Below are 6,819 nucleotides of genomic sequence, written 5' to 3'. Positions count from 1 at the left end.
AAACATCATTTTGTAAGGGATCATATAACTAGAGGCGATATTATACTTGATCATGTTGAGTCCAAGTCAAACCTAGTAGATATTGTAAAATACCAAAAATGGGCAAATCACCATAAGGGAATTTTTAGAAATTTTTAGAAATTTTCTGGAAATTTTTTGGAGACCGTATGGTGTAGGTTACGGGGATAAATATTAGGTCACAGAAAAGCCTGTTTAGGCTACCCCATTTAAACGAGGAAAAGATTGATTTTTTTTCTTTTTCTTTTCTTTTCTTTTCTTTATTTCCTTCGTCTTTCACCCGTGCCCTAAGCAACCCGACGGTTTCCATCTCCCCAAACCATCGATGTCGGTTCTCCTCCTACTCCTATTTCTTCTTCCGATCCTCAAATTCTTCCTCACCGATCTCTTCCTCTTCCCCCACCCGAGCCCTAAGCTCTCCACGCCGCCGCCGACGACCTTTTTCTCCTCTTCCCCTTTTCTCTCCATCTCTGCCCAAATTCATCGATCGCCCCATCGTGCCGATCACCAACCACAGGAACCCTAGCGTCAATCGCCCTCTCCCATCGCATCACCTCGCTGACGCTGCATGGAGCAGCGCTGACCATCGCGGGAGCGATTGAGCCTTTCATCCTCTATGCCCTAGTTCTTCTCGCGTCGCCACCGACAACCACCACCTGATCGCTCGCCGACGCACCTCTGCACGGAACCCTCTTCGACCTAGGGCAGAGAGGGGAGCCCTAGTTCTTTACCCGTGCCCTAGACCTCACTAACGGGTCTTCTTTTTGAAGGTGCTAGAATTTTGTTCTGTTTCAATTTTCTTGTACAAAAAAATTGTACAAGAATAGAACTTTTCCTAGCAACTTACATGTTCAATCAGTCATGTGTTTGATCAATCAAGCAAGTTCTTGAATGATCAAAGCACACCTTGATGGAAGTACAAGATCGCTGGCCTCTTGTGTTGGTATTCAAAATCGATATGCAAAATCGATACAAAGAAAAACAAAACTAGATACTCAGTGGAATTAAAAAACTAGTTGTACCTTTTCTTTGTAGTTAAAGACCTCTTAATCTTCTGTCATATTCCTCTCCTCTTCTTGGACGTCGTGTGGACGACGATCTACCAAGAACAAAACCACCCTCCTTCTTTTTGTTAGGACCGAAAAGTAGCTAGAGGGGGGGTGAATAGCTCTTCGCGTGCTCGTTGCTCGGCGTTGCTTGTTTCTTCAAGGATGCGCAGCGGAAATACAAAGAAACAAATACAAACACGCTAACACTTGGATTTTATTTGGTATCCACCTCCAAGGGAGGTGACTAATCCAAGGATCCACACAACGCATGCACCCTCCACTAATGAAACTCTCCTTTATGGTAACTACCAAGGGCGGAGAAGCCCTACAAGACTCAATACCAGAAGAAGAAAGGGTAGTAAAGAAATACAAGCTTACAAGCTTACAATGAGTGCACAAACCCTAACCCTAGTTTCTTCTTCTTGCTTTGATCCGCCTCTTGACTTGGAAGAGACTCCAAGAACCTTCAAGAACTGGCGATCTCGAGCTTGAGAAGAGTTGTGGAGGAGCTGGTGAAGATCTGAAATGAATCTGTGAAGAATTGGAAGCCAACCTGCGCTCAAATACCACGCAACGGCCGGATCCCAATCGATTCGATTATTCCCAATCGATCGGAGGCTTTGGATCGATCCACGGATCGATCCAGCGCCTATCGAATGTCGGATCGATCCAAGGATCGATCCAGCACTCACTCGCCCCAATCGATCCACCGATCGATTGACCTCTGGATCGATCCACCGATCGATCCAGAGGCTTTCTATTCGCTGGGAAAGGTCTGGATCGATCCACTGATCGATCCAGAGCTTGGTTTTTGCCCAAAACCAAGTCCCAAACCTCCCAAACCAACATCCGGTCAAACTTAACCTGTTGGTACGTCATGCCTAGCGTCTAGTCACTCCCTTGACCTGCTAGGACTCCCTCACCAAGTGTCCAGTCAATCCCTTTGACCCACTTGGACTTTTCTTTCATGCCAAGTATCCGGTCACTCTCTTGACCTACTTGGACTTTCACCTAGCTTCACTCATTAGGGTTTTCAATCTGCCTAGCTTCACTCACTAGGTCTTTCACCTGGCTTCACTCACCAGGATTTTCATACTGCCTAGCTTCACTCACTAGGACTTTCACCTGGCTTCACTCACCAGGATTTCCATCTGCCTAGCTTCACTCACTAGGACTTTCACCTGGCTTCACTCACCAGGATTTCCATCCAGTCAGGTATACCTACTTGACTCTTCTTCATTCACACTGACCAGTCCCTGATCAAAATCTCCCCATATGAACAACTGCACCTGCATTGTCTATGTGTCTACATGTATTGTCAAACATCGAAACTATGACCAAGACTCAAGCTTGGTCAAACCAGTCAACCTTGACCTAAGGGATATTGCACCAACAATCTCCCCCTTTTTGATGTTTGACAATACCTTTAAGTTTGGACCATTCTGAGTTAAGCTAATCCCATAGCCTTAACTCCATTCATGCCAAGGTATGAATGTTGGTTCCCTTCATTCTCCCCCTATGACCTCCCCTATAGGTAATGAAGGTCTAACTTAAACCACACATTCTCCCCCTATTGGCACACATCAACCCATCTTTGAGCACACATCAACCCGTGCCTCAATTTTGGGCACTCTTCAACAAATGCCCCATTGTTGAAAACTCTCCCCCTGAAGAGTTGCTCATCGTTGTTCACAACTTCACTCGTTGTGACCAACACGATAATGAAGGACCCATACCCTTCATTAACCTTAACCCTACATTCTCCCCTAATGTAGGCAAATGCCCATCCTTGAGCATTATCCACTTGAAGCCACTTGAACAATGAGGATATCCACTCCCCATTAAAGTTCAAACGCTCAACCTTGAGCATGTTCTTAACGGAAGGTTGACCACCTTCCAAGGTTCATGAAAAATAATTTTCATGTCTTTAAAGAGTCCCTCCCCCTAAAGACATGGTGGTAACTTCTGTCATTGCACCAACAATGACTTGGAATCCCCAAAACTTTAGGAAACCCAATTTTAGAAGTTTTGAGGTTCAAATATTCAAAATTTGAAACAAACCTCAACCTAAACTTCAACTTAGCCTTCCTTAACCAATCCATCCTTGTTTTCCACACGAAAACACCCTTTTTATGTATACAAATGTATTTTTAGGGGTTTGGAATGGTTACCTAGACTAAAATAGGTTCAAAATGCTGAAAATAAGCTTTCCCAGCCAAAATCAGCAACTTGGATCGATTGGAGTTGGGTTCCAATCGATTGAACCTTTCTGAATCGATCCACTGATCGATTCAGACTTCCTGAATCGATCGGCTGATCGATCCAGCGAGCTTCTGCTCGCGGGAGACTTGCCTTCTGAATCGATCCATAGATCGATTCAGGCACTCCAATCGATCCATGGATCGATCGGAGCTCTGATAGTAGCTGAATTTCAAAATCAGCCAACTTCAGAAACCCCTAGAAAATTCTACAAAAATCCAAAAATCATGAAATTTCGTGTAGACATTATTTAGGGCATACTTTATCATGGAAAAATAGTTTTATATGAAAATATATCATATCTTCAAAGATTGACACAATCTTGAAAACTTGCTAAAACTTTAGCGTTTTCTTCAAATTTGTGTCTAACTATTCAATGATGATTACTATCAAAAGATAGCCTTCACCAAGGTTTTCCAAAAGTCTTTTAAAATAATTTTCAAAACCAATATCCCATCACATTCCTTGGGCTTAATGCACATGACTTGTACATTAGCTTTCCCAATGATGGGAAAACACATAACTATGTGTTTTGATGAACTTAAAAACTCAAACGAATGCACTAAATCAACATCTTAAGTTTTGTTCATCATCCTAACATCTCACTTGTATTTAATGTGCACTAAAACACATACAAGTCGCCTTATCGTCCTTGTGAGATGTGAGATTTTGGTTTTGCCCTATTCTAGGGATCATGCATATCTATCTAGGCATTTTAGAGATATTAGACGCCCACCTAGGATGTCACTTGTTAATAAGTGTTGTTAAATGCCATTTGTCCTTAATTACAAGGAATTTAAACTTAATGCATGATTATGCTATGGCATACATCAAAATAAAATAATTTTCAAAAGAAAGATTCCTATAATTACATGATGTATGTATGACATGACATGGTATTTTTGTATTTTCATAATAAGGTATGAGTGCAAAAATAAACATGATGTCATGACATATAATGGGCAAACAATCATGGCAAGATTCAGCATAAATAAAATATACCTAAATTACCTTTCTAAGTATCCTTAACCACTTAGCTAACCCAAAATATATCACTTGTTTTAACTTAAAATGTTAAACCTAGATTGCCCTAAATGCTTCAAAGAAATGTCAAAACCTAAATTGACATTTCTATTTCTCTTGATTTGTTTATGCCACTTAAAAGTTAAGCATATCCTCAAATGTTGGCATATTCCATTTTTCCTCAAGAATAATCACATAAATCAAGGCCCGGATTGCCTTAAATTTCTAAGAGAATACCAAAATCCCAACTTGGTATTTCTCTAGGTTTTCCCAATTTATGCCATTTTAAGATAAAATCAATTTTTCACCATTAGACACATTTTACTCTTTCAAGGAGTAAATAATAATTCAATTTCATTTTCAAAGGTTAACAAAAACCTTGAAAATGCTCCTTGAGTGTCAATTTCCTCAAAGTTGGGTTAACTACCCTTCTAATCGGAGTTGACATTCTCTAACCCCTCTATGGGGTAGAGAAGATGCTCCTAGGAACCCAACACCTATTGGTGCTCCTTGGATGCTCTAGGTATTTACTAGGGATAACTTCCCTAGATACCTTCCTAGTAACCTTGTTGGGCTTCTTAGAAGCCTTGGTCACATTTTCTAGGTCAACTCTAGGGATAGCCTCCCTTGTGACCTTGTTAGCAACTTTCTTAGACTTCTTAGAAGTCTTAGTCACTTTAGTTACAAAAATACTCTTAGGGATAACTTCCCTTGTATTTTTGACTTGACCACTAGACCTAGGGTTGGTTCCATAACTATATGGAACCCTATGGTAAGAGATTACATCCTTCTTAGCCTTTGGTTTGTATCCCAAACCCCTATGGCCATTAGATGACCTTTGTGCTCCTAGACCTAGGCTATGCTCATTTTGCCCTTTTAGGATATTTTCCATCCTTTTTAGGGTCTTTTCCATTTTATCAAGCCTTGACCTCAAGACTTGATTTTCTATCACTAAGTCCTTAGTTTTTGGTTTTCCATTAAATTTATGAGCATTTTTATTTCTAGGCTTGTAGCTAAGGTCCTTAGTGTGTTTGCCTAGATTTTTATCTACCTTCCTAATCCTAGGTGTGGTAGTTTTAGCATGGTAAGCTACATTATTTTCCTTAATTTTACCATGCTCTCTATTCTTATGGTAAATAGCATTAAAATGATATAAGTTAGAACTAGCATGCTTTTTACCATAATGTAAAGGGTAGGCTCAATAAAAGTTACCTTCCTTTTTACCTTAGAGGCTCCCCCTTGACTTGAGCTTCCTCCTTGAGCCTTGACCATCTTCTTCCCCTTAGGGCATTGACTCCGGTAATGCCCCTTTTGATTGCAAGAGAAGCACACAATGTGCTCCTTGCTCTTCTTTGTTCCGGGGATGGTCTCCTTTGGCTTCTCCTTGCCCTTAGGTGCCACTTGGCCCTTCTTCTTGGCCAATTTAGGGCACTTGCTTTTGTAGTGCCCATGTTCCCTACATTCAAAACATATAATATGATTCTTATTATTAATTGAACTATTTATACCTTCTTGTGTAGGGGTGGCACTTGCTCCTCCATTTGATATGAATGTAGAGGCTTCCTCTTGATCCGAAATCGATTTCCCTCCAATTGATTTATCTTGACTTGTGGAGGTGGAAGCTTCTTCATCCTCTTCTTCTCTTGACCCGGATGTGGAGGATTCTCCTTCTTCTTGATCCGGTGTCACCAAGAGTTGTTCCCCCTCAATCCTAGAGGTGGAGGCTTCACCTTCTTCTTCATCCTCTTGTACATGAAACAAGGAATATGCTCCTTCCTTGCTCTTTTGATTACACTCCCTTGAGAATGAAGCTTCTTGGATTTCCTCTTCTTCGGAAGTTGAGCATCTCTCAACTTCGGAGTCCTCCTCTTGGTATTGCTCCAATGAGTCGCCCTCTTTGGATTCCTCTTGATTCGGTACAGTGGAGGGGATCTCATGGATTGATGCCAATTTGCTCCAAAGCTCCTTTGCATCTTCAAATTCTTCAATTTTGCAAAGAATGGTGCTTGGCAATAAATTAACCAATAATTTGGTTACCTTGTTATTCGCCTCACACCTTTGAATTTGTTCTTGGCTCCATTTGCTCTTCTTGAGGATTTTGCCCTTTGAGTTTCTTGGAGCCTCAAAGCCTTCCAATAGAGCAAACCATTGCTCTATCTCCATCATCAAGAAATTTTCAATTCTTGATCTCCAAGAATCGAAGCTTGTAGATACATATGGTGGAGGCACCCTTGTGTCGAATCCAAGTCCGTCTTGGAATTCCATGTTGAAGTTGAGCTTGAAGAAATCTTTGACTTGAAGAATTTTGCTACAACTTCTTCACCCTCTAGCTCTTTGCCCCTTCCGACGATGATTCCGGTGAAGAGCAACCTTGCTCTGATACCACTTGTTAGGACCGAAAAGTAGCTAGAGGGGGGGGGGTGAATAGCTCTTCGCGTGCTCGTTGCTCGGCGTTGCTTGTTTCTTCAAG

Source organism: Zingiber officinale, chromosome 10B (genome assembly GCF_018446385.1).
Source record: "Zingiber officinale cultivar Zhangliang chromosome 10B, Zo_v1.1, whole genome shotgun sequence".
NCBI lineage: Eukaryota > Viridiplantae > Streptophyta > Magnoliopsida > Zingiberales > Zingiberaceae > Zingiber > Zingiber officinale.
This window is presented reverse-complemented; position numbering follows the sequence as displayed.